General features: G+C 53.4%; 1 long non-coding RNA gene across 1 annotated transcript; it reads left to right on the top strand.

The window, feature by feature from the left end:
• Positions 1–14761: 14761 nt before the first annotated feature.
• LOC105884785 (uncharacterized) lies at positions 14762–17878 on the top strand. Its single transcript, XR_002222693.2, has 3 exons — positions 14762–14958; positions 16954–17229; positions 17679–17878. It is a non-coding gene; the product is annotated as an uncharacterized LOC105884785 (long non-coding RNA).
• The last annotated feature ends 258 nt before the right edge of the window (positions 17879–18136 follow it).

Raw genomic sequence — 18136 nt, 5'->3', positions numbered from 1 at the left:
GGCGTCTAGGCCAGAGACACAGTGACAGAGCCGTTACAGAGAATGTAGGACGCTTGCATTCCCAAGGGAGAGAAGGGAAGATGGCGCACAACCAAGCCTTGAGAAACACCAACACCCAGAGGTTGGGAAGAGGATTAGGATCCAGTAAGGAGACGGAGAAGCCAGAGAGCTGGAGCGGAAGCTGGGGGAGTGAGCAGTGCCGGGGGCCGGAGGGAAGTGTTAGGAAGGAGACAGTCGCTCACGTCCGTCACACCATCCTTTGGAGCCAGCAGCTGAGCCGCTGGGGACTTGCCCAGAGCCCGCCAGGTGACAACAGGAGGGCGTGTGCTGCTCTGGGGTGGGTGGAAGAGCAGACGACTCAGAATCAATTGCAGATGGAAGAAAAATAAAACTGTAAGAATGAAACTGTAAAAATATTATAAGAAAATATGAGAATACTTTTTATAATCTTGAAGTACGAAGGCTTTAAAAAAACCCCAAATCAAAACACATAAAAATTAATAAATCAGACTACACATCAATGATTAAAAGCTTCTGTACAAGAGGAAAATCCTAAATAGCTTTTAGAAAAAAAATATGAGCTACAGATTTTTTTTTTTCTTTTTTTGAGACAGAGTCTCACTCTGTTGCCCAGGCTAGAGTGAGTGCCGTGGCGTCAGCCTAGCTCACAGCAACCTCCAACTCCTGGGCTCAAGCAATCCTCCTGCCTCAGCCTCCCGAGTAGCTGGGACTATAGGCATGTGCCACCATGCCCAGCGAATTTTTTCTATATATTTTTAGTTGTCCAGCTAATTTCTTTCTATTTTTAGTAGAGACGGTTCTTGGTCTTGCTCAGGCTGGTCTCAAACTACTGACCTCAAACAATCCTCCCACCTTGGCCTCCCAGAGTGCTACCATTACAGGCGTGAGCCACCGCTACTGGCGCAAGCTACAGATTTTGATATGCAAATATTGCCTATTTACAACTTATCTAACAGAAAAAGGATTCGTATTCCAGGACTTAGAGAAGAATGTCTACAAATCAATTTAAAGATGGATAATAACCCAATAGAAAAACGGGCAAAAGATATAAAAATGGCATTTCAGAAAAGGAAAACCAAGTGACCAATAAATACAAGAAGAGCATGCCTGACTTCATCGGTGATCAGAGACGAGCCCCATCGCAGGCTGGCCGGGCGGAGGCTGGTGGTGACCATGCGGACAGTGGTGGCGGGTGGGCAGGCGTGCGCGGAGGGCAGACTGGCGCTGTTCACTGGCAACGCACACCCCTGTGGCGTGCCCTCAGAAGCACGCGCACGCGGGCGGCTCCTCGCGCGTCTGCAGTGGAGAGACGCACTCAAGCCGTGGGCGGGCTGCGGCCTTCCCGGATGCTGGCCCGCCCACGCCCACGCAGAGCGCAGTCCTTCGGGACTGCGGGGTTGAGGCCCCGATATTCCAGCTGGTGTCAGCTGGGGCCTCTCTGAGCTCTCAGAAGCCGCCCACAGATTCTGCCATGTGGCCCCTCAGCAGCTCGCGTCTTCAAGGGCAGCAGGAGAGCCCTCGCTCCCTCTGCTGAGGTGGCCCTTGTCACGTGCTGTGTTTGCGGGAGTGGCCGTCCTCACCCAAGGGGATGGCATCAGGAAATGATGAATGAAGTCATGGGAGCTGTTCTGCCGCGTGTGCAGCAGATAAGCCTTTGATGATTTCTGCTTATAAATTTGGTTAACTTCACAGGAGATTAGAAACTACTTAACTGTGAGGTCTCAGGACACTGTGTCCTTTATCTTCAACTTCTAAAAAAAGACTGACTTATACATCAAAACCTTTATTTTTTTGATCAGACCAAAAGGTAACCAAAAAGGAGTAAGCTAAGCTACAAAAACACAAACAATCCCCTAAACGCCAGGCTTCCTGCTAGCGCCCCGCCCCGCCGCTGCCCGAGCGCGCACTTCGCACCTGCCGCGTCCTGGGGCGCTGCGACTCGCGCAGGGCGCTGGGACTCGGGCAGGGCGCTGGGACTCGGGCAGGGCGCTGGGACTCGCGCAGGGCGCTGGGACTCGGGCAGGGCGCTGCGACTCGCGCAGGGCGCTGGGACTCGCGCAGGGCGCTGGGACTCGGGCAGGGCGCTGGGACTCGCGCAGGGCGCTGGGACTCGGGCAGGGCGCTGGGACTCGGGCAGGGCGCTGGGACTCGCGCAGGGCGCTGGGACTCGGGCAGGGCGCTGGGACTCGCGCAGGGCGCTGGGACTCGGGCAGGGCGCTGGGACTCGCGCAGGGCGCTGGGACTCGGGCAGGGCGCTGGGACTCGCGCAGGGCGCTGGGACTCGCGCAGGGCGCTGGGACTCGCTCGCGCAGGGCGCTGGGACTCACTCGCGCAGGGCGCTGGGACTCACTCGCGCAGGGCGCTGGGACTCACTCGCGCAGGGCGCTGGGACTCGCGCAGGGCGCTGTGCAGGGCTTGAGCTGGGTTTGGTTTCCTTCTTCTCCACCGCGGATCAGCTCACGGACGACGCAGGCCTCCAAGAGTGAACAGGACCAGCAGTCGGGATATATGCGCACATATAGGACCCAGCGTTTCCTACAGAGCCTGTCATCTTTGGAACGCTCACAGAGGAAAAATGAAAGAACAGGCACAGCCCGGCTGCTCCCTGCGGCTACAGCAACAGGCGCTGTGCTCTTTGGCCAGGTCTCGCTGCCCTCGCAGGCCATGAGAGATTTCCTCTTTGCCGTGGAGCCACCGTCACGAGCAAATCGTTTTGTCAGCTGGCCAGGACCCGCAAACACCCAAGGTTACGCTAGCAGGAAACTCCAGCTGCGTGTGCCGCGGGGAGGTGGCCGCGCGTAAGTTTCATTTGTGCTTGGAGTTGCCGTCCTCCCTTACTGGGTGCAAGCACATGGGATGAAAATACACCCATGTCTTCTCCTACATCGGGATCACGCTGTCCTGCCAAGGACAGTCAGAATGACTCCAGGGAATGCCCATGGCAGATGATCAGGGAATCCTTGATTCCAGTAGTAACAAGACGCTCAACGAGTATTGGACCCTGCGTCGACCCTGCATGTGGCCGGGAATAACCCGACTCTACCGCGGGCCCAGTTCTCTTCACCTCACCCAGCGACAGTCCGTCCTCCGTTCGTTTCTTTAGACCTGGGCCAGGTTGTGCCCCGTCCAGCATCTGCCGTGGCCGGGAGTGTACGTAGGACCTTAGCCGGACTAGCCGACCCATCGTACTCAGGCAGGCAGCGCCGTCTGGGACGTCGTTTGCTTAGCTCTCTGGACCCCTGTGTGCCCGTGGCCAGCGCTGGCTGTCTTGTCTTTGATCTTGGCTCAGCTACCTCATCTGCTCTGTCTTGTGGCTCTTTGGTGGCCACATTCTTCCCAACCCTAAACTTTCCCGTTTAGAGCCCAGCCAGCGCCCACGGAGCCCTAAAGGCCCTCTGCCCGCGAACGGCAGCTTTTCAAATCCAGGCTCCCTCGCCCCGTCCTCGACTCTGCTGCACTTTCCCTCGGGAGAAGCCGTGGCTCAGGGAGGGCTGCGATGAACAAGCCGGGCTCCGAGCTGGGTGAACCCGGGATGCAGACGGGGCTGTCACGAGTGTCCGTTGCCGGCGTTCCTGGTAAAGTGCGCATCACTCCCGCCCTTCACGGTGACTAGGGGGATGAGACACACGTGGAGATCAAAATAAACTCATCAAAGTGACCATGTCAAAACGGCGCTGTGTAATATCACATACTTCTACTGCTTTGCTCAGTCCTGTGTGACAATGCCCACCGCAAGCGACATTAGTAACTTTTATCAACATTTATTTGGTAGTGTTTCTAAGTTTAAGAAGCGCCCTTACATCTCATTTTTAATTGATTCTAAAATTCTGTCTTTAAAAAAATATTTTTATGCTTCCACAATTTATGTATATCTTACATTCAGTGCTTTGCGATTGCTGTCAACCAGACGTTACCAGTTACCTAGTTGCCATTGCCTAAGCTTTAAAATGCCAGCCTCAAAGTCTGCAGGGTGGGTGCCAGTGGACCGGAAAGGTCCCAGGGACAACCAGGGAACACTTTTATACCCCAGGGCCCAAATGTTTTGGTAGTGGAGGAGGTGAGAGAAAACTGGTGAATCCGGTAGGTTTAGGGACTCCTAAAGTGCCTGTCAAGAGAAGGCAAATTAATAATTTCAGAGCCGGCTTAGGAGCTCAGCACCGATGGTGTTTTGCTCTTGGATGGACTCTTACAAAATGCTGTATCATTAAAACTTCACGGCACGGAAGGCAGCTCATGTAGAAAAACACAACCATCAGCTACTCGGCTTCAAAAACGGCTTCGGAAGAGTCAGTGTGTGAGTGTGAAGGCATCTGCAACTTGTTTCTCCTACGTTTTCCTCCTGACACATGTGTGACCGTGATCTACTATGAAGCCCATGTCCAGATAGGACCTAAACTGCTCTTTCAACGTGCATAAGATAAAAATCCTGCATGGGAAGAAAACACCGTCTCGTAGTTTGGCAGTGATTTCTCTCTCTTAGTGATGGTGCGTCTCATAGACAATGGCTCTTAGGTCATGGAACGTGTGACATTTGGTCATTGGGAAGTAGAAGACTCTTTGTCCCCTAGGGTGGCTCACTGGTCCTCCTTTTGAGGTGACATGGATTCTTACTTGGGACAGATTTGGTGGGGACGCATGCGCTTCTTTTTGCTCTGGTGGGATTAGCTGTGGCCGCAGAACGCTCCTCACTCCCCCGTGTTGGGACACGCACAGCAGCCGCCCACAGCAAGATCTAGGTTGGTAAGTGCTTGAAGGTCACCGTGCCGTGTAAGAAGCCAAGCTCAGAGATGAGACAGTGAAAAATCTGCCAAAGCTCAACACGGCGTTGCCAGTGCAGCCAGGCGGCAAGCAGGCAGAGACGCCACGCGCACTGCTCAGTCACAGCCTCGGAAATATCGGGAGTGTGTGACAAGGCAGTGTCGCTGCCGAAGCTTGCGGAGATCACGCTGAGCGGGACCATGGCGACCCTCCGTGGGTTCTCCCGGGTGCGCCCAGTCCTCGCTCATGCCATCGACTTGGCTGCGACCACAGTATTCAGTCCTACGTCCTTCTGGGAAAGACTGATGTCTTATTGTGATGGACCGCAGTATATCCATTTTTCTTCCCACCAGCCACCCAATTCTCTTGCCGGGACTTCTATGCTCCTGTTGAACATTGTCGTGGCCAGAGGCAGCCTGGCCTGTGCCTCCCTCCACCTCTCCCCCACTGGAGACGAGAGGGCCAAGACCTCCCCTGCTGTCCCTTGCTACAATCACATTGAGTGGGCCAGAGACCCCAGTTTGACCAATCAATGCTCACTCTTGGGGACTTTGGATTCTGTGCAGGTGACACAGGGCAGGAGGGCAGTTTCAGAAGGTAGATTCCTCGAGGTCATGCCGGTCACTGTCATGGTGATGTGCTTGCTGCAAGGCCATTGCACTGTTTTGTTCATATGGATCCTTCCTTCCAAGTCTTCCCTGGTTCTTGGTGTCCCACACCTGTTATTTCATCTTTCCACCAACTCTGAGAGCCCCAAATAACATCCACATTGAATCCCTGATTGCTTCAAAGAGCCAGAGCCAGTTTTTACTGTTTGCTGCCGAGAGCCCCGGCTGATTCGGTAGCGGCTCACCTGGCATTAATGGCTGTCTTGGTCTCCTCGGGCTCTCGTAACACACTGTGACAGACTGCGCGGCTTAAACACAGGGATTTATTTTCTCACAGTTCTGGAGACTGTCCAAGGTCAGGGTCCAGTAGGGTTTGGTTTCTGGTGAGGGGGCTTTAGTTCTGACTTGCACACAGCAGTGGTCTCACTGTGTGCACACGTGGCCTCTTCTTTGTGTGTGTGTGGGAAGACAGAGAGAGAAAGCACGTGTTCTAGTGTCCCTTCTCATAAGGGCACTCACCTTGCTGGATTAGGGCCCCACCCCTATGACCTTATTTAACCTTAATTACTTCTTGATAGCCCCATATCCAAATACAGGCACACTGGGGTTAGGGCTTCAGTGTATGAATTTTGAGGGCCACAGCCCGTTTGTAACAGTAGTTCCACAAAGGGGAGGAGAGGCTGTAGAATTTTTCTCACTGTGATCCATTTTTGTACCATTAGAGGGAAGAGATGAAGGAATAAAATCTTTCTCTAGAGATCTTTAAGAACACAGTGATGTTGCACTTGACATAGGGTGGTCCTGCCAAACAGCGGCATAACAGATATGACTTTTCACAGGCCCCTCCTCCCAAGATGCGGTGACCTGTGTGTGCCACAGGAGCGTGGAGGCTCAGGTGCAGAAATCCCTCCGCCAAGTAGTGCCCTTCCCGCCCTTTCTCTCTGCAGCGCCAGGGCACAAAGCCAGGCTGGTTTAATATTTTATTTATTTATTTTTAGGGATGGGTCTCACTCTTGTGCCCAGACTGGAGTGCAGTGGCATCATCATAGCTCACTGGAGCCTTAAACTCCTGGGCTCAAGGGATCCTCCTGCCTCAGCCTCCTGAGTAGCTGGGGCCACAGGCACAGGCCACAGTGCCTGGCTTCAGCATTTTAAACTTCCTTTCAAGGTTCTGTACCTACCTGAATCCTGCCAGACCAAGAACCCCCCTCCAATCATACACATCTTTGCAGCAATTTTGGTAACAGAAAGACATGCCACCTGGAAGAAGGTGATAGAGTGTGGGTGTGCATTTATTCAACGTTCTCAATTGGTGGTTCTGTTGATAAAATTATCCTGGGCATTTCATTATGTGTTTCATGGAAACAGACAAGGCCAAAGTGCAATAAACAGCACAGATTAGAAGACAAATCAGCATGCACCAGTCTCGGAAGTGAGTCTCCTTGGTGCCCTTCTTGGTCTAGACCAACAGCAACCACTAAGGCAGGAAGATTCAGAACCGCGCGTATTGCGGGCAGTGTGGGGTCCGGCAGTCAGGGCCTTGCTGCCCTCTGTGGGGCCGCGGGCGGGCGGGGCTTGCGCTACAGCGCACTCCCTTCCCCACACAGGCGCTGCGCTCCCCGCGGGCCTGCACTCCGCGTCCTCAACGGGAGGATCCAAAATGCAGGTTATTCTTTAATTAGAGGCAATAAATTGGATGGCAGGGCCTGTTGCTCTTGCGGCCAACAGGCCTAGCAGTTGTAGAACTAGCAGCCTCCAAACGCGGAGGCTGAATGACGGCAGGTGCCGACGACGTGGTGCTGCAGCCGGAGTCCAACACGCGGCCTGTAAGCCCCCTTTCCCGGGCGCTGCAGGGACGAGTGTGAGGGGGGCTGTCTAGGAACTCTTGCTCTAAAGTTGGGCAGGAAAGGGAGGACGGAGGTGCAAGGCTCACTTGCCAAGTTGTGAATGTGTCTGTTAGTTATGAACAATCTAAAGTGAGATTAAAGGCAAACACTTCCAAAAAAGAGATAAACCTGTAAAAGAAGTGAAACGTAATAGTCTCTGGGCAGCACTTCTGAGTTCCACATTTAGGGATTTCTTTTAAAATGCAACTGGACACCTGACGCCTTATTTGCTCACAGTGCATTCTGGAAGGGGTTGTGGGAGATAAAAATGAGGTGCTGTCGCCTGGGGACTAGAAGGTGGCTGGGAGTTGAGGAGCCCATTGGGAAAGGGACAGGGTGTCCTGAAAATGGCAGGTGGGAAGGTAACAGGGACAAACATAGCCTTCTTTTCCTTTCGATCTAGAGTAGGGGTCCTCACACTTGCCCGGGCACCGGAGTCCCCCGCGGGCTCGTGAAACACAGACTGCAGGCCCCACCCCGAGTCTCTGGCTCAGCAGGTCTGGGGAAGGGCCCTGGAGTCTCATGTCCAGTAAGCTCCCAGGAGAGGCTGAGGTGCTGGTCTAGGGACCCCACTTTGAGAACACTCACCCGGAACACTGTCGGTCGTGCAGACTGTGAGGCAGACACGGAGCCCTCCGAGCGCCGACGCCCACTCCCCTAGCGTCTGACCTGCGAGCCTATTTGAGTGTTTCCCTGGGTCCAGCTTGTGTAGGCTCTGACTAAATCTCAAGGGAAGAAAGGAAGACAAGCATCTGTCTTGACTCTCTAGAACCTATTCCCTGCCTCAGACAAGATTTCCGCACGCAGGAAATGTTAGCAGAGCCTTTCTCTTGGAGGCTAAAGGGAGGAACACAGCAGGGGAAAGCCCAGGCCCACTGTCCTTGGCGATGAGTGAGAATCAGGAGACTGGGCGCCCAGAACAGCGCCCACAGAACCGCTCCTGCCGTTCGGGGCCTGCGAGGCGTCGGCAGTGCCCACGATCCAGGTCTCACACTCGCCCTCCACAGCGCCTCCGGCGGCCCTGGCCGCCCGCCAGTGACCGTGGTGGGGACACGAGTGTCGCCGTTTCAGAACGCCCTCCGTCTTGCGAGCACTCCAAGGACGCCTGCTTCTCGGTGAGCCCGCGAGCCTGTTCGCCGGGTAATGCAGCGAGTTTTCGGCTTTTCTATTCTGAGAGCCCCTGTACGCTCCTGAGCGCTGTTGAGCGCTCCGGGGGCTGTTGTGTCTGTGGGTTTCGCTTCTCAACGGTCACCGTGTTAGACATGTGAATGGAGAAATTTTTAAAACATGTGTTAATCTATTTGTAGACATATAATAATAATATATGTTATTTTTCAAACATTTTAAAATTTGAAAGTTTCAAAACAAAAAAATTAGGAGACAAGGGGCACTGTCATACACATTGGCAAGACAACTGGGTTCTCATGTCTGCTACAGTGGGTGGAAAGAAAGGGACATTTTGCTACTCTTTTCAGAAAATTAGGGATATTCATCTTTGTTATTTTGTCAAAATCCATCAAGTGGCAGTTTCTTAAAGATTAGTTGGAATGTGGAATCCAAAACCATGTCAATGAGCTATTCATACTCTGCTACATTAAAGTTTGTGGGTCTTTCTTGCACTTTGGATGGATTTCTTTCCATGCTCCATATTTAAGATGCCATGAAGTTAATAATATTTACTGCTTCATCTTCTTCATATAATAATATTATCTTCATATAATAATATTTACTGCGGCATCCTTCAGTGAGAGTTTTCCCCTCTGAGTGGGTGGTGGTGGAAAACGGTGACTGCCAATAAAATCGGTGCCACTGCCTTGGTTTGTGCTGAGGCATTGGGAGATTTGCCTGCTGCTTCTGTGTCATGCCAACACAGTGGAAAAGGTAAACGACATTTTACTCTCATTAGGAAAACAGTTTTGGCTCCATGGTCTCCCTGAAAGGTCTCAGCAACCCTCGGAGGTTTGTGAACCGCAGCTTGAAAGCAGCTGTGTTAGAAGAATGAGGCAACAGTTGTATCCTGCATTTTTATCTTGCTGCCTCTTCGATACTTTTATCTTTGCTGTGATTGTTACAGACCATCCCAAGATCACATTAAAATGCTTCTAATTTCTTCACAACATCTAATTACAAGGCAAAACAAATCACTAAAAAAAATTGCAAAGTCTCTTAAATGTAATAAAAATAGTAATTAGTAAACCAATGAGGACTTACTCTCCTGGCAGTTTGACAATGAAGTACAGTACACTCTAGAACACACAGAAAAATATAGGCTCTAATGTGCTATAAATTTCTAGAAACCATTATAAGAAACTTTTTTAAAAAGAGAATGCGATGGTGTCCATTGTCTGCTGTTTCTCTTTGGTGGCAGTAGTGTGCCCAGCCGGGGCCTCTGAGAGCCCTGTGGTCCTGGGCGCCCAGGCGGGGAGAGGGCCAGGTGCAGAGCCAGGACGTGGACAAGCACCCTGGAAAGGGGCCAGGGCGGCCCGGAGGGAGGGGGCCGGAGCCTGGCTCCTCCCTCAGCCCGCTGCTCCCCAGCCACACGCGTCACCTGGAACCGCACCGGGTCTGGCCAGTCCAGACTCCCGAGAGGTCTGGGAGCAGCAGAGCCCCCCTCCTTGGCCGCAGACTTGAGTGGGGACCCAGTGCTCCCTGGACCATGGGGTGTCCTGGTGCAGACACTCGTTGGCACCCGGCAGGGTGGGTCCAACCATGAGCCCCGGGCCACAGGGCTCCTCTGGAGCCTCGAGACACCCAGACCGCACACTTGCAGGGGGCGTGGCCGCCATGTCCCGGCATCGCCAGAGGGCTGGCGCGGTCGCTTTGTAAACAGTCCCCTCTCAGAGCGCGCCGGCCCCACCCCCGCTACCAACGCCTAGAAGGAGACTCAAGCCGCCCAGGGCAGTCGCCCAGCCACCTGCCCCGTCAGAACAGAAGTGGCCCTGGGTCTTCTCAGAGGGTTAAACTCAGCGCTTGACGCTTCAGGCAAGGACTGAAGTGAGAGGAAGAGAAACTTTGCGGAAACATCAGAATGATTCATGACGGAGGCACGACCCTCTGTGCCTGGCCAGGGAATCCCAGACACCACCCAGCGCGGCTCCCTGGCGGGGCGAGACGTGGTTGTTCCATCCCCTCGTCCCCACCTCCCGCACAGCCAGCACGCGGCAGGCGCTCAATAAACATGGAGTTGGTACAGGAGAGGACTACGGGTCACTGGGCGCAGAGCGAGGACATCTTGGGCACGAAGGGGAGGGAGCACCTCCCGACAGCCCTGTCCGTGAGTGTGGGTCCCCAGGTGTCTGCACACCACTGTGGACGTGTCCAGGCCCTGCCCAGCACGGAGGAGCAGGCAGGGAGTCGGGCAAAGAAGCAGGTGCCCCAGAAAGGGGGAGATGACAGTATTTCGGTGCCAGATTATCTGATCAAATGATCGTTTCTTTGTATCTTTCTCTTTCGTTATTAATAAGCCTTGAACATTCCAGTGCTATCACAGCTGTGCTGTGGGGAAGACACGGAAGGAGTTTTTCTCCATTTGGGGCCAGAACTTTGAAGAATAGATCCTTTGAGGCTAGCCTAAAACAGTCCAAAAAGGAAGACGACTCTGGGGAAGGCAGGTGTCAGGATGACAAGGACCAACCTGTCCCTCTTCCGAGATTCTTTCTTCCTTGACCCAATTTCTTTTAAGAAAGACAACGTTCTGCCCCGTGTGTTGTCTTGGCCAAGTTGGCCCTGCTACTTCCCGCGGCTCAGCGAGGACTGGAGCACGCGCGTGGCACTGACCTGCGCCCCTGCGCCTGCCGTCTGCTGGCAGAACATCAGCGCACTGTCCCCACTGGGTCACAGCCTCAGATGGGGTGGAGGAGACGTGGCCCAAGCGACGGGGGCCTGTGCTTCCAATGTGGAAACACGTCACACAAGTGTGTGCTGCTGGCAGGACATCAGCGCACTGTCCCCGCTGGGTCACAGCCTCAGATGGGGTGGAGGAGACTTGGCCCAAGCGACGGGGGCCTGTGCTTCCAATGTGGAAACATGTCACACAAGTGTGTGCTGCTGGCGTCAATATGGCTGACCACACTGATATTAATAAAACAGGGTCACCAGCTAAGTGCAAAACGATGTGAGCTTTCTGACACCCACTGGCTTTAAGTCAACTTAAAACCTTTCAGCTGATCCTCCAGCAAGCAGGATTCTTCAGAGAAGGGGCCGCACTAGGTGCCCAAGGGCGGTGTGCTCTCCCGCCTCACTCACTGAAGCAGCCCGAGCGCTCCTGGCCTAACTCAGTCCTTCCGTGGGTTTCTGCATTTAGCTGTCTACACAGGCAGTTTGTATTTTTACCATTCCCTGAGAAATTGGTGGTTGTGGCTGGCATTTGGAAACATTTTTTGCTTTGCAACTCAGTATATAATAACACATTCTAAAATTTTATGTCAGATTTAATTAGAAACAAATTTCATACCACATTCATCTACTTGATCTCACCCCCGGACCCCCACGGGTGCATTTCGTCATAGACATTTTCTCAAGGACAACCAAGACTTCCCAACACAGCAGACGCAGAGAACGCAGGCTCTGGAGTCGGACAGGCCTGCTTGAGCCCTGCTTCAACTCTGCATGCCAGGCCTTAGGCGGGCCACTTAGCCATGCTGGCCTTCATTTCCTGTCTGTAAAATGGGCATGGTGGCATCCCTCTGAGAGCAGCTGTGAGGACCAACGGTCTTCTGTGCAATGCACCCAACCAAGTGCCTGGCCCACTGTCAGCTCAACAGATAACAAAAACTACTTTTGAAAATGAATATTGACCATTTACGCCATCGTGACACACTCTCCACCTCCACCTCCAGGGGACCCCTACCTTAAGATGTTCTGTCCCTATTAGACCAGGTGATGGCATGTGTCCTGGTGGAGCTCAGCAGACGTGGCCCTGCCTGCCCTGTGGTGCGACCCACACCTGGGGCTGCTCCGAGCAGGTTGGTCTGGGTGCATCTCGGGGCCGACGGACCCCGGGCCCTGGGGGTTCTCTCGGCAACGCGCCTTCTCTGAGCAGTGTGGCGGCTGCCCTCCAGTCAGACCCCCAGGGACAGCGCCGCTGGCCCTGCCACCGGGAGCACCTTGCCACTCAAAGCAGCCTCGGGTGGTGCGCGTGTGTGGGCTATGTGATGTGTGCGTGTGTGTGACATGAGTGACGCGTGTGTGCAGGTGTGCTGATCTTGGCGTGGTGAAGCAGGGCATGTCGGGCTTTCCTGCTGCGCGCCCGTGCACAGCCCCACACGGCGGCACCAGCCAGCCTGCAGAAGCGCCTCGGCCGGCACCCGCGCCTTCTGGATCTTAGAGCAGCATCTCAGAGGGGCGTAGGGCCTCGCCCTGCGATGGGAGGATGCCAGCTGCACCCTTCTTCAAAGCAAACCAGCCTTTCCTGTGCTCCACCAGCCGAGACCTGCCCTTTCCTGGCCTGCATATTTACTCCTCTTCTGCTGTCCCGGGACATCAGCCGAGCTCTCACCACTTACTGGGCAGCAGCCTGGCTCCCACTGCTGCCCCCGACCCTCGCTCCCAGTGGCTGGTGGGCTCTGCCAGGCAGACTGAGGCAGGGGCTGCATGCGAACTTGGCCTCACTCTTGCCTGGTCCCCTGCAGGTTCTCCCAAGTAAACTTCCACAGGTCCGTCTGGGATCAACTGAGCCTTTTGTGAATAGTGTTTCCTTCCCCAGAGTGTCATTTGGGTGTGAAGGGCCTTACAGACCAACAGCTAGAACTTTCCACATCAAATTTCCTCTAGTTGGGCACCCAGTTAATTTGCTGCATTGGCAGATGAACTGTCCACTCCAGGACAGACGTCTGTAATTAGACACTCAGCAGGGAGCTGGCTCTCATCTCCTGCCCTTGGTGGGTTTTGATCCACCGTTATTTTCAAGGCAGAAAAATAGATCGCATAGAGCAGTTTTGAGATGAAGACTCCAGAACTGAATGGGCACGTTGACGAGCCAGGCCCTGCGCTTCGTGCCCCTGCGGAAGAGGGACCGTGCGCAAGCCCGCCGCTGGACACGCTGTCTGAGCCCAGAGCCTGGCACCAGATGGGGCTTGGCCTGCTCCCACTCCCTGCGACACAGGGCCATGGTCCTGCTCACTGGGAGGCAGGACGATCTGGCTCCAGGCTGCAGCTGTTTCATGGTGCTTGTGGCCCGAGGACGTCACTGCTGAACCCGGAGCTGGCAAACCACAGGCTGCCCTAACCCTGGCACACAGACCTTCTGCACCGGGACTGGGGGTGCCTCTCCTCTATCCTCTGGCAAAGCCTTTTGGTTTCTTCTGCCCCCTTCCGTCTTCCTACTCACCCCCTGGCTTCTTAACACCCTGACCTGCGACTGTCTTAGAAACAAGGAGAGTGGGAGAGAAGTGGCTGGCCTGGCTAGATGCTGCCAAGGAAATATTTTAAAATGGAACATGCTGGGTTGTGCTTATGGAACAGGCCTTAACAGCTTGAACTGGAATTTCCCTTCGCCCTGAGGTTTCGCGATGATCCGCCACAGTGTGGGATTCAGGGCCAGTCACCAGAATGCTGCCAAGAATCTCAGAATAGCGCATTTTCCCCTTCTAATTTGCTCTCTGGCAAATTGCACCCTGGAGCTACGATGAGGCCGCCGGGCGCTTCCATCACCCAGCGCGTGTCACCTGTCGTGTGGCTGCTTCGCTTCTCAGCCGTGTCAAATTGCCCCAGGACTTGGGGCCCCCATCTCATCTTAAGAGGGGTGGGTGCTCGGTGCTCTTAAAATGGTGCACAGAGGCTGTGACAGATGGACAGACCTGTCCTGAGTGTGAGCACGATGGCCCGGTCGTCTCTGGGGTCTCTTCATCTTAAGCCTTGGCCATCGAATGTCGCTGTGCGCTGGTGCGGCATACGCCGGGACCTGCTCCCAGCTGGTGTGCTCTGAGCACTTCCTTGCTAAGCACGCGCCACACAGCTTGTGTCTGCTTTCTCATTTAACCTTCAAACAATCCCACAATACAGGTACTGCTATTAGCCCATTTTTCAGAGCGGGAAACTGAGGCTAAGAGAGGTCAAGTACCTTGCCTAAAGTCACACAGCTAGTTAAAGTCACACAGCTGGAACTCACAGTAGGTCTGTGTCCAGAACTAGAATGTTCTACTTCCTCCTAGGACGGCAAGACCCAAGAGTAAGCGTTGGTTCTGAGCACGGAGAGCCGACAGGGCTGGCCCCGGCCCTCTGTGTGCCTTCACCAGGGTGACATGTCTACACACCGGCAGGGACCTTGCCGGTGGCCTTGTCTGTGTCCACAGCCCGCCTTCAGGGTGCCCATGACCCACCCCACAAGGCCGTGTACAAGATGATGTGGGTGTGTGTGGTGTGTGGGTTTTTTATTTTTTTCTGAAGTGACTGCATCACTTCTCAGAGAGCTGATAACAATGTGGCATTGTGACATAGGGCTACATCAACTGACAGCATCGTGTGCCCTCCTCACGGCCACTGGGCCCCTTTTGTTAAATCTTTAGGACACGGATCCTGGGTCCACTGGCGGCACCGTGAGGAGAGTGGACCACGAGGGCAGCAGCCCGGCTCTCACAGGCCAGACGGCCTGGCTGCCTCAGTCCTTCTGGCATGCCACCAAAACTCTGGCCCTTGTCTGAGTGGAGACATTGTGCACCACTGGTGAAGAGGCTCCTTGTGTTGGCGTAAGTGTGAGGGTCTGGTCTTTCTGGTGGCCTACATGCCAGCTGAGCCCGGGGTCCCTGCCACCCTGTGCTGGACTCTAACTGGAAGTTTGATTTTTTTTTTTTTTTTTTTTGAGACAGAGTTTCACTCCGTTGCCCAGGCTAGAGTGCCGTGGCGTCAGCCTAGCTCACAGCAACCTCAGACTCCTGGACTCCAGCAATCTTCCTGCCTCGGCCTCCTGAGTAGCTGGGACTACAGGTGCACGCCACCAGGATGGGCTAGTTTTTCTATTTTTGGTAGAGCCGAGGGTTTCAATCTTGTTCAGGCTGGTCTCGAATTCCTGGCCTCAAGCAATCTTCCCAACACGGCATCCCAAAGTGCTAGAGTTACAGGTTGAGCCGCTGTGCCCAGCCTGCTGGAAGCATCATTTTGAATCCGGGGGCAGAGGGGCTTGCCCAAGCTTCAGGCAAGGCCCTGGATGTGGGGCCTCCAGGGACAAGGCTAGCACTGCCCTGTTGTGCAGACAGAAAGTGAGTAAGAGCTAAAAGGTGAATTCCCACGTGGAGGTGACCTCAGCAGCATCACTTCAGGCCGACTGAGGGGTCCAGAGATGAAAACTCCAAACACCAACTGTTCCTAGTTAGAAATAGTTTCCTTCTGAATAGAGCTTGTGTCAGCAATGAAGCCCTCTGAATCACGACAGTCACAGGTACTCTGGGACCAAGTCACTGTGGTCCAAGCTAAGAGGAGGCTTGCCTAAGACCTGGACATTCCCTTCCCAAGGCCTAGTTTCCAGAACTATCCAGAAAGTCATGGAACCTACCATCAATGTTTCCATTTATCTTTGGCTGAGGAGAACCAGCCTTAACCTTTGGGGAGCAAAGTTCTTTGTAACCCTTCTCCTTGCTCTCCCATGCCCGCCCACCCTGAAAGCAGATTTCCTGTGGCAGGTTAAGGCCACCTCTTGACAGCTACCGACACAAGGCCTATCTCATTCTTTGGTGTAAGTCGCCTGGTTGCCCTGAACCCGGCCGAGAGCTGGGTCTGCAGCGTTGGGTTAGTGACGGGTGAGCAGACCCACAAGTCCTCCGGCGGCCTGGAGTAGAGGGTATTGGTTTGCTTGACACTAAGAACTGACTGTAGCCTCAGCTGCCTAAAATCCTTGCCAGAACAAGGCAGTCGAAGGCAAGTTAATAAAGGATCTGCGCCCTGGTTCACACCCGGAAGTGGCTGCTGAGCGGGGCCGGGAGGTGGCCTGACTCCCGCCCAGCCCCGTGGCCGGCCCCGGCGCCTGCTGACTGTGGGGACGGAACAGAGGGACATCCCGGGGAGGGCCTGGTCTTTAAAGAATTCCTTCCTACACTCACGAGTTTTAAAATTTATGGAGAACAGAATTTTGTCGTTTGCAACAGCATGGACAGACCCAGAGGACATCGCGCTAAGTGAAGCACACCAGCCGCCGGAAGACAGGGCAGAGTCTGAGAAAGCTGCAGGGGCAGAGAGCGGAGTGGTGGCTCCTCGGGCTGGGGCCGGGCCTCTGGGGAGACCTTGGTCAAAGGATACAACGTTTCCGTCAGACAGGAGGAGTAAGTCAAGACTGCTCTTGCAACCCGGGGACCACAGTTAATAACAATGCATTGGATACCGGAAAATTGCAAAGAGTAGGCTTAAGTGTGCTCACCATAAGAAAATCAGTATGTGAGGTGCTGGCATGTGAATTAACTTGATTTAATCATTTTGCAATGCATACATCTATTAATATCAAAACATCACATTGGATACCATAATATGGGGTGTCCCAAAAGTCTGCATACAAAGGAAAAATTGTATAATGAATATTTTGTAAATAACGGTACACTTAGCTACAACCTCCCATTTTCGTTATATGTGGCAACTTTTTGGGACACCCTGTATATATACGATTTATATTTGTCAATTAAACCTTAATAAAGCTCAAAGAAAGAACATAGTTTAAATAAAGCACTTCAACTTCTTACTTTTGCCTCTCGGAACAGGCGATAGGGGTGCTCCCCCAGGAGAGAAGAAATAGAGACAGGAAAGGGATTGATTGCTTAAAACCAAAAGAGAGACAACTTCTTATGGAGGAGCCAGACATCAACTGCCGGACCCCAAACTTGGTTCTGCACTCGCCGATGTGTGGCCTTGAACACGTGACTTAACTGTGTGAGCCTCAGTTTCCTCACCTGCAGTGCATAGGGAGTAGCTCGCTCGCGGGGCTGCCGTGAGGATGGAAGGAGTCACTCTACGGGATGGCTCGCGGGGCGCGCTAGGTAAGGGCATGGAAAGTGCCTGTGATTGTGACACTCCCTTTCCTCGCCTGGCAGGACCCCAGAGCCTGAACTGCCAGGTTGCTCAGGGTGCGATCCACTCCCCTTTTCTTTCCCTGCCAGAATTCTGTCATTCCAGACAAAAGTCTGCTTCTCTTCATCTCAAAGATCTCCAAAATCAGTTATCTGATTGGTAATAGTCCTGCTCAGAAAGTTTTCCTTATAAGTAAATGAACCTCTCTTCTGGAAATTAAAGCCATTTCCTCTCACTTAAGCCACACACAGATAGAGAAGTGCTTTTCTCCTTAAAATAACTCTCCTATATTTAAATGGTCTATTTAATACCTTCTCTGGGTTTTCTTCTCCTGGAAAGAATTGGAATCATTTAACTCTTCTCTGGGGCTCATGCCTCTTACCTGCCTGAATTGTTCGCATTTTCTTGTTTTCTGTAGCATCACTCTTACAAACCAGAGCCACCGCGGTGATGCACGAGCTGTGACAACTCTCCCTGGGAGCCCGGCAGGGGGACAGGTAACTGCATCACTCCCGTCTGCCACATCCCTGTGCTTGGGGTTGCTCCCATGTTCACAGCCACGATCAACAATACTAATAAGTGGCTTCCACACCTTAATTAGGGGATGTTTCTCAGCCATCTTTTGTGTTTTATCATCTTCTTCTACTTGTCACTCTCCATTTCTGGATGCTATTTTTTTTTAGTCTGTCCAAGGTGCTAGGACCACATCTAAATGTGGACTCATCTTAAAATCTAATCTAATGGGCACCTGACTCTATACCCCATGGTGACAGGCTCAGAGCAGATCTGGTGAAGGATACACCGTTAGGCAAATTTCCAAAGTCACCCCTAATATTGGATATCAGGGATTCAGGACCAGGGTAGGGTCCATGGTAG

The sequence above is a fragment of the Microcebus murinus genome, chromosome 25 (genome assembly GCF_040939455.1).
Source record: "Microcebus murinus isolate Inina chromosome 25, M.murinus_Inina_mat1.0, whole genome shotgun sequence".
NCBI classification, from domain to species: domain Eukaryota; kingdom Metazoa; phylum Chordata; class Mammalia; order Primates; family Cheirogaleidae; genus Microcebus; species Microcebus murinus.
This window is presented reverse-complemented; position numbering and strand designations above follow the sequence as displayed.